The following is a 10,042-nucleotide window of genomic DNA, read 5'->3' as shown; positions in this document are numbered from 1 at the left end:
TCCCCAACCTCAAAGCCCTTTTCTGTTGGCAAACAGCAGAAAAGAAGAGTTACTATCTGGTCAGATGATGAAAACTGGCTGTCCACATCCCTGTAAATGCTTCTCCCCCTACCCCGTGACGTACAAGAATAGCAGGAAGTTGATCGGCTGTTATGGAGTAATGTAAGGATAATGTTACTTTTAACCACAAAAAAGCTTAATGCCACATCTCGCAAGGGATGCTCCCGGCCACAGCCGAAACAGCCCCGGGGCAGGATCCCGGCTGCGCTGCCGGAGACCCGTGCTCCAGTACGCCCGTACCCACAAGCGTCCTGCCAATCACAATCATTACAGATAACATAAGGAGCCCAAATTAAAAACCCAATGTTACATAAAGACACAACTCAGGAAGAGTGTTTGTTCAGCTTTTAAAAAGAAATAACAACATAAAAAAAACTCTTTTGTATAAAAGTTTGTTTTGTTCAATGCCCTCTTTTGTAAGGCTACGCCACAACAGAACTGAGTCATCTTATGGCATTATACCATCGTTTGATCTAATTTTCCTAATATTCCCCCCCATCTGTTCCATCCCTGCAGGACAAATTCCCACCCCGAGAGTGAAGGACAGAAAGAAATGCAATAGGTACAGATTATTATAATTTAAACTTAACGTTAATCTTGTTATTTAAATGCCGCAGCCAGCAACAGGATGAAATAGCCAGGAAAAGGATGCAATCGTACGACGGCTGCGCTCAGGCAGGAATCGGTAGCGGTGCTGTGGTGAGGAAGCCACAGGGCAGCCCTGGACAGGGGCAGGGGATGCCCAGTGAGCTCGGCCGTCCGCAGCGCAGGGGTCCTGCCACGGCACCCGGCTCCACCGCAGCCGCAGCCACTCCAGTTCAGTCCTGTCCCTGGAGAAAATGGGCAGCGGGATTGCTCCAAAGGCATTTCTGCAGCTGGGAGGTGAACTGCTGCTGCATTACTGACCGCTGACTTGCTGGTTCGGTGCCGAGGCGGGACGCGAGGTGGGGTCCGCAGTCCCTGCGGGGACATGGCCCCAGGCAGGCTGGTGTCGGCACGTTGGGGAGGGCTGCAGACCGGGGACAGGCTGGCAGGTTCGGAAAGAGTTGGAAAAGACTGCCTGTACTCAAGGCCATCGATCTGTTTAACTACCAGAGCGGGCTAGAAAACTGCCTTGGCCATAACTAAGTACCGACAGACCGAACCTGGCGACGATGAGCCCTCCGGGCCACGTACAAAGGTCTGACAGGAGCAGAGATCTGGAAGTGGAGGTGAAGCGCTTACAGCAGCGAGGGGACTGGGTGCTGGAGCAGCAGGGTGGGCAGGGTGCTTTCCTCATCTCCAGATGCTTTAAATCACGGATTTTTTTCTAACATACATTCTCCAGCCCAGCCTGACCTTGCAGCAGGGAGCTGCTCAGCCCATGGTGCCGGGAAGGTCCGACCCGATGCCCTGGCTCACTCTGCTCCCTCAGCCATGGCCGCTGCAAAGCCCAGAGCCGGGGACAACTGAAACGAATTTGTCATGATGGAAAATGAGATCTTTGGCCTTTCCTTTTTTTTTTTTTTTTTAAATAGATATATATGTCATTGGCCTGGCAATCATCACCTCTTTGCACTTGCACTACCCTGGCTACCCTACCTTCAAATACAGCGGTTTGGTTTTTCTCCTGCTAATGGAGCCAACGCTCCCCGGATCCCCAGGTCCCTCCTCGGCCCCTGCCGTCGGTAACACCGTGGCCACGCGGCACAGAGAGCTGCCCAAGGCAGACAGATGGACGGTGCGACACTGCACTGGGGGTACCAGCCCAGACCAATTTGCTTTGCTCACACCCTGCAGCGAAATTTACTCCTGCGTCCCTGGGAATCCGTTTGTTTTTCATCTTGTCATGGAACAGACCCAGCACCATCCTTCCAGCTGTCCAGCCTCCCTGGAAACCCATCGGCGAAGCCAGGACACACAGGTTAAGCGTCCCTGCATCCGAGGCAGGGGAATAGATTTGTCCTTTCTGTTCTCCTTAATTTTTGAAGCAAACAATTTATCCCTGCTGCTGTGCCAGTCACCTTGGGCTGTCTATTAAATCTCCCAGTAACCTGAGGGAGGGCTGCAAAGGCAGTAGCAGGGTTTTCTGCCGCCTGCGGCATTAGTCAGCTCCACGTGTCACACGCTCACCCAAACGGACAAGGATCACCCTCCGCCTCGGGAGGTTAAAAGCTTTTCCATTAGCAACTTCGTTGGATGCATTTTGTAAAAAGATAAAGCACTATGAGAAAATAAAGCCTTGTAATTTACCTCTGCAAATAATTCAGGGCTGATAATGAGAACGAATCAATCAAGGCAGAGCAATTGGATTGCAAGGTCTTTCCGAGCGGTATCAATGGGAAAAGCATATAAAACCCTGGCACTTTAACGGCGTCTCTGCATCATCTGCGAAAGACCAAGACTGCCAAAAGGAGTCCAGTCTCCTCCTCTGGCTGGAGACTTGCTGATGTTTAAAACAAATGAGAATCGAAGCAAAAGTAAGTGAAAAATAGGCACAAAGGAATTCTACAGAGACATCAGAGAATACACCACCAAAACAGAAAGTTTGTGTTCAGAGACCGAGTCCGTGCATTGCAGGCACACCGCCTCCTAACAAGTGGGAAACCAGCCGCCTGGCTCCGATCTGAGCGAGAGGGACTTGGGCAGAAACCGTGAACGAGGGCCAATACAGAAGACTGTGATGGGTTGACCCTGGCTAAACGCCAGGTGCCCACCAGAGCCGTTCTATCACTCCCCCATCCTCAGCTGGACAGGGGAGAGAAAAATATAACAAAAACTTGCGGGTCGAGATAAGGACAGGAGAGATCATTCACTAATTACCGTCACGGGCAAAACAGACTCAGCTTAGGGAGAATTAGCTCAATTTATTACAGATCAGCCAGAGTAAGGTAATGAGAGAATAAAACGAAATCTCAGAACACCTTCCCACCACCCCTCCCTTCTTCCCGGGCACAACTTCACTCCCGGATTTCTCCACCAAGCCCCCCCAGCGGCACAAGGGGGACAGGGATGGGGTTTACGGTCATCACACGTTATTTTCTGCCGCTTCACCTCCTCAGGGTGAGGGCTGATCACACTCTTCCCCCGCTCCAGCGTGGGGTCCCACCCACGGGGTCAGTCCTCCACGAACTTCTCCAACGTGGGCCATTCCCACGGGCTGCAGTTCTTCACGAACTGCTCCAGCATGGGTCCTTTCCACGGTGTGCAGTCCTTCAGGAGCAGACTGCTCCAGCGCGGGTCCCCCACGGGGTCACAAGTCCTGCCAGAAAACCTGCTCCACGGGCTCCTCTCTCCGCAGATCCGCAGGTCCTGCCCGGAACCTGCTCCAGCGCGGGGTTCCCACGGGGTCACAGCCTCCTTCGGGAACCCACCTGCTCCGGCGTGGGGTCCTCCACGGGCTGCAGGTGGAGATCTGCTCCACCGTGGACCTCCCTGGGCTGCAGGGGGACAGCCTGCCTCACCAGGGTCTTCACCACGGGCTGCAGGGGAATCTCCGCTCCGGCACCTGGAGCATCTCCTCCCCCTCCTTCTTCACTGACCTTGGTGTCCGCAGGCTTGTTTCTCTTACATGTTCTCACTCCTCTCTCCCGCGGCTGTTTCTCACTCTCCCAACTTTTTTTCCTTCTTAAAAATGTTATCACAGAGGCGTTACCACTATCACTGATTGGCTCGGCCTTGGCCGGCGGCGGGTCCATCTCAGAGCCGACTGGTGTGGGCTCGCTCTCTCTCGAACACAGGGGAAGCTTCCAGCAGCTTCTTACAGAAGCCACCCCTGTAACCCCCCCCGCTACCAAAACCTTGCCACATAAAACCAATACATTCCACCCCTCGCCTCTGTGTATCACATTTTTAAGAATTATCATTAAAATCTACATTCATCACACAAAATCTTCACTCACATCAACAAAAAAATTCCCCACACCAAAATCAAAATAATATCATCACAAAACCAACAAAAAGTGGACAATTTACACACAATCCACCCCTTATTCCTTCACCACAATTACAACAATAAAAATTCCCCACTTATCAAGCAGCTCTTAACTCTCTAGCTGCGTTCAGTCCATGTTTTGCCCGTTACCTCTCTCAGTTACTATCCTTATCTCAAATTCCTCACACTGCCCGCATTCTCCACCAAAAAGACTGTGATGGGTTGACCCTGGCTAAACGCCAGGTGCCCACCAGAGCCGTTCTATCACTCCCCCATCCTCAGCTGGACAGGGGAGAGAAAAATATAACAAAAACTTGCGGGTCGAGATAAGGACAGGAGAGATCATTCACTAATTACCGTCACGGGCAAAACAGACTCAGCTTAGGGAGAATTAGCTCAATTTATTACAGATCAGCCAGAGTAAGGTAATGAGAGAATAAAACGAAATCTCAGAACACCTTCCCACCACCCCTCCCTTCTTCCCGGGCACAACTTCACTCCCGGATTTCTCCACCAAGCCCCCCCAGCGGCACAAGGGGGACAGGGATGGGGTTTACGGTCATCACACGTTATTTTCTGCCGCTTCACCTCCTCAGGGTGAGGGCTGATCACACTCTTCCCCCGCTCCAGCGTGGGGTCCCACCCACGGGGTCAGTCCTCCACGAACTTCTCCAACGTGGGCCATTCCCACGGGCTGCAGTTCTTCACGAACTGCTCCAGCATGGGTCCTTTCCACGGTGTGCAGTCCTTCAGGAGCAGACTGCTCCAGCGCGGGTCCCCCACGGGGTCACAAGTCCTGCCAGAAAACCTGCTCCACGGGCTCCTCTCTCCGCAGATCCGCAGGTCCTGCCCGGAACCTGCTCCAGCGCGGGGTTCCCACGGGGTCACAGCCTCCTTCGGGAACCCACCTGCTCCGGCGTGGGGTCCTCCACGGGCTGCAGGTGGAGATCTGCTCCACCGTGGACCTCCCTGGGCTGCAGGGGGACAGCCTGCCTCACCAGGGTCTTCACCACGGGCTGCAGGGGAATCTCCGCTCCGGCACCTGGAGCATCTCCTCCCCCTCCTTCTTCACTGACCTTGGTGTCCGCAGGCTTGTTTCTCTTACATGTTCTCACTCCTCTCTCCCGCGGCTGTTTCTCACTCTCCCAACTTTTTTTCCTTCTTAAAAATGTTATCACAGAGGCGTTACCACTATCACTGATTGGCTCGGCCTTGGCCGGCGGCGGGTCCATCTCAGAGCCGACTGGTGTGGGCTCGCTCTCTCTCGAACACAGGGGAAGCTTCCAGCAGCTTCTTACAGAAGCCACCCCTGTAACCCCCCCCGCTACCAAAACCTTGCCACATAAAACCAATACACCTGAGAAAGCTTTTGTGGGGACGGGAGCCTGAAAGCACGAAAGCAGCTTCGCTGCGTCGAGTGGGTGGCAAGGGGCTGCCAGGGCCACGCGTCCTCCAGCCCAGCACCGGGCAGACCACCGGGCAAGGGCATGGGCCGGGGACGGCCGGTTCGCTTGCCAGGGCGAAGGGGGAGTGACACCGAGCCCTCCTGTCCCTGGGGCTTCATTGGTAACAGAACCCCAAAACTAAACCTCTGCAGCTTTATGGAAGCTCTCGAGCATCTGCTTCCCAACCAAGGACCTGCCACCCCAGGGAGGAGGAGGAAGATGAGGAGGAGGAGGTGGGGATGCTCCGCAGGCTCCTGGCCCCCCGGGAGCTGGCAGCCCAGCAGGTTCCCACGTGCCGCCCTCCCGCACCGAAAGCCAACCCGTCTTCCTAGAAGACCAGCTGTAGCCTTCGGGTCCATAAACGCTTTCTCAAACCTGGCTTTGTGTAGCAGCGGTGCGTGGCCGGAGACCCCCACGGGAGGAAGGCGATTCCTCCTGCCTCCCCACGTGGGTCACCCGGCAGCTCCGGGGCTGGAGGCAGCGGGTGCGTGGGGCTGGTCTGCGGTGGGAGCTGGCGGCTCCGCACCTGGAAACGTGCCTGCGCCTCTGAAGAACAAAACATCTGATTCCTGCGCAAAGCAGAGCCCGTTCCTGACATTTGGAACAATTTATATTTCACACGACTGGCATCTGGCAGTTTAAAAAAAAAAAAAAAATCAGCGGAAATGTAGTGTCTCTTTCCCCAAAGACAGTGCTAGTGACCTAAGATTACAGTGATGTCCCTTCAAATGTCAGAAAGATTTACAACACTTTCTGTTTACAAGGCAACAGCGAATGTGGCAGTTTTTTCAATGCTCTGCTCTGAACCGCATCCTGCCTCCTGATGGCAATGTCCCTTTTCACAAGCCTTTCATAATTGACCTGGGGAGCAAACGAAATTATTTACTCTTTGAAAGGATCCAATCATGGGTATTCTTTATTTCCTTTGAAAATATAATGGGACTTTTTTTTAAAAGGAAAATACTGTCCACCACATATTCAGCACTTTTAAAACTTGATTTCTAAAGAATACAAAAGATCAGTGCCAGTCCGCCAAGACCCTTTATCTGGGCACGTTGTTTTTTCAGCTAATGCAAACTAAAGCATAATGGCATCATGGATTTAGAGTGTTCTGAGTTTAATTGGCCTCTTATCTGTGCCTGGCTCTTGCCTGCCAGTGTCGCTGCTTTAGGCTCTCGCCCAAACCAGGTTTCCAGCCGGTAGCTAAGGCGAGTGGCTTATTCACTGGGGAAAAAAAAAAAAAACAAACCAAAAACCAAAACAAAGCTTCGGTCAGGTTCAGCAAAAAGATTTTGACTGCATAAACAACCATAAGGCAAGATACTGAGAAAGAGCAAATAAGTGTAAAAGTTTTTTTAAAAAAAAGGGAGCGTGGTGACCGCCCGCCCATGCGGGTGTCCTGGACCGAGCGGGAGATGCGCCGGGCACCCACGGCCCCGTGCTCGGGGGCACAGGAGGGTCCGACCCAAACCCAGTGGCTCTGGGTTGCGCTGCGACCGCCCGGGCGCCTCCGTGTCCCGCTGCCCTCCCGCGTGCGTGCTGCTTCGTGCAGAGCACGGACCGCGGCACCGCGGGTGAGCGCACCGCACCGTACCGTACCGCAGCGTACCGCAGCGTAACGCAGCGTACCATACCGTACCGCAGCGTACCGCAGCGTACCCCTTCCTCTGCCCCTTCCCTCCCACCCCGCTCTCGGCTCTTCCAGCCCAGCCAGAGCGGGCTCTCACCCCCGCCCCAGGCTCCCCTTACCAAATTCTCTCTTTGGTCTTCTCACACATTTTCCCTCTTCTCCTAAGCAGGATTCCCTAACAGAGCCTTAATGACCTGCCGCCTCCCAAACCTTCCCTTGGTTTAGGGCGCTGCTCAGCTGCTGGGCAGGAGAGGGTCAGAGCTTCAGCTGGAACCAAGAGTTCGCCCGGGAAAACGTCCCTCGTGCCGCAGACCAACGGCCGTGCCGTGTCCGGCACCAGCAGAGCGGGGTCTGCCTCAGGACGTCAGGGGCTGCTCCACCTCCTCGAGAAAAGGGACTGTACGATGCAGAAAGGGAAATGCAGATGGCCAGCCTGGGCTCTGCCCATCTCTGCACCCCGGGGACTCACCGTGCCAGAGTCCCAGCTGGGTGCCAAATATCCCAGCTGGGGGAGGCTGCGAGTTCTACACTGGGCTCCTTTCCCTGGAGGGCGAGCACGCTTCCAGCTGCAAAGGTAACTAGAAGTGGTTTTCCCCAAGGCCCCGTTATCACTCCAAATAAGGCAACGGATTAATATTAAAGCAGATAAGTGCTCTAAATCTTGCCACTCTTACTGAAATGTTTGTCCCATTAGCGAGACAAACATGAAACAGCATTCGCAAAACAAGAAATAAACACAGCAAAAAAATAACACGGCCCTGAAAGCTGGGAACAAAGAGTTTAAAACGACGGGTTTGGATCACAGCAAACTATCATGAATTTAATTCATTTGTGTACTCAGAGCTCATCAGGATAGAAACAAGTGTCAGGTCTGGGGAGGGCAAACTTCTAGATGTGCTTTACTTTGAACAGCGAAACTGCTGCCGCATCAGCGAGGCAGGGCTCCCGCAGCAGCAGCGCCCAGCCCTCGGACAGTGCGTTTTGTCATCGCCGCGTCGGACAACAACGCGGCCACAGCGATTCCTTATCCCCGTGCTGGTTCCTCCCTCCCGGTCTGGGTTTACTCCCCACTTTTCTACTACTCGGTCCAACGCATGATCCAGCCTCGTTTCTCACGGGGCGATTTTGTGTCAAGCTTTGCTTTCGCACCTCCGGTTCCCCTCTGCTCCCGACTCCCAGAGCTCCCCCTCCACCGCCACCGCCGGGCTTCAGCTTCCCCAGCCCGACAGTTTGCTCACCCACCCGCTGCCTTGCATGGCGTTCAAGGCATTTGCTCCGTCTTGCTGCTGCCCCAGGGGAAGTGGGAAGGCTGCTGGGTAACCAGTCCCATGGCATCACTGCACAAGATTGACTTCAGCTTCACATCTGCAATACACTGGGTTTCAGTTTTAAAAACAAACCGAAGCAGTCCACTAAATTCAGACACTGGTTTTGTTGCAGTTAAGTATCTATAGCAGAAACCTGTTCCTAGTGTCGGAGCTAACTGTTCGATTTTCTGCTGTAATAAAATGTGTGCCATGGTGCTGGGTGAGCAGAGCTGTGCGTATGTCATGGCAAGGAAGGGTTCGGAAGCTCACAGGCTTTTTTCAGCTGATTCTCCCAAACCACAGCCAGGAGCCAGGGTGGGATGTTTAAGGGACCTGTGCGTATTTACAGCAAATAGACAAGAAATGACGACTCATCGGCCGCTGGAGAAGGGAAGCAGAGAGCTGACAGAAAATGCAGCAGGGGACCAAGAGGCAGCTTTGACAGCGGGACAGCTCAGCCCCGAGAACGCGCCCCGGTGCCTGAAGCAGCGCGGACTTCTAGGTGACTGAAGCTGCTCGTGTGCTGCTGCGTCAGGAGCGTGAGCACCATCTCAGCCCAGCCCTGCTACCTCGGGAGTTTGTTCCTTTTACCTGTTACCTCCTCAGATGCCCTACTGCCTTCAAAAGCCAGTGCCAGGTTCTCGGTCCCCCTCCTCTCCCTTCAGCTCCCACACACCATACTTGCGGGGCTTTGCCGTGTGCTTTCGCAGGCACAGCCGTGCCTGGCACCCAAGGGGTGACCAAGCCCCCGCGTCCCCTCTTCAGCATCTCCCCGTGCCCGGCCGGGCGGCTGGAGGCTCTCCCCGGGCGCCGGGGACTCGGCCGTCCAGGCACCGGCAGCCCATCTTCAGGGGTCCAAAGCTCGCTGAAAGGCAGCCAGGTTTAGGCTCCCGAGGCACTCAAGAGGCTTCGAAAACTTTGCTCCATTAGGCTGATCACAGCCGGAAAAACCCGAAAACACAACTATCGATAAATGCAGCACATCAGGATGAATTAACTTCCCACATATAACAAAGCGTTTTCATAAGGCTTTTCTAAAAGAGCCACGGAAAGTTCAGCACTGGGGTAGAATGAAACCCAGCAAGATGATAAACACCTCGAGACAAACAGGACGGACACACGACTGTTTTTATATGTATTCTAGAAAAGGGAAATGAATTCTGCCTGACATCTGGCAGACAACATTCTTCTATCACAGATAAGAGTTCGACACTAGACAAAGAAGGTGACCCTTTAATGGAAATGTTCATGGATGAGCTTTAATGGGACTCTACAATACAACAATTAAGAGAATGAAATACTAATTTTCTTAATTTTTAGATTTAACTTCGCTACAATTAAACAAGTGTGTATTAACTAGTTTCATAAAACAATATGAAAAACAGTATTTCCTTTTCATTCACCATCCTGTAATTTAGAAAAAGAGGCTGGCAGGACTTCTGGGAACACTGATTTCTAAAAGCCAACTTTGTCAACGCTGCCACTGTCCAGGTCCCAGGAAGAATACTATGGGTAAGTCAAATCATCATTTAAACCATCACGACTGCAGTCAGTGAACATTTTAAACATCTGAACAATTACCTAAAACTTACAAACAGGGAGGTTTCTCTTTTTTTTTTTTTGAGCAATTCATGGATTCTCTTACTGCCTAGAGATCAGTGTAACAAAACACACTGTCTTACAGATG

The sequence above is a fragment of the Buteo buteo genome, chromosome 24 (assembly GCF_964188355.1).
Source record: "Buteo buteo chromosome 24, bButBut1.hap1.1, whole genome shotgun sequence".
NCBI lineage: Eukaryota > Metazoa > Chordata > Aves > Accipitriformes > Accipitridae > Buteo > Buteo buteo.
The sequence above is the reverse complement of the archived record's forward strand: the minus strand, read 5'-3'. Positions refer to the sequence as shown.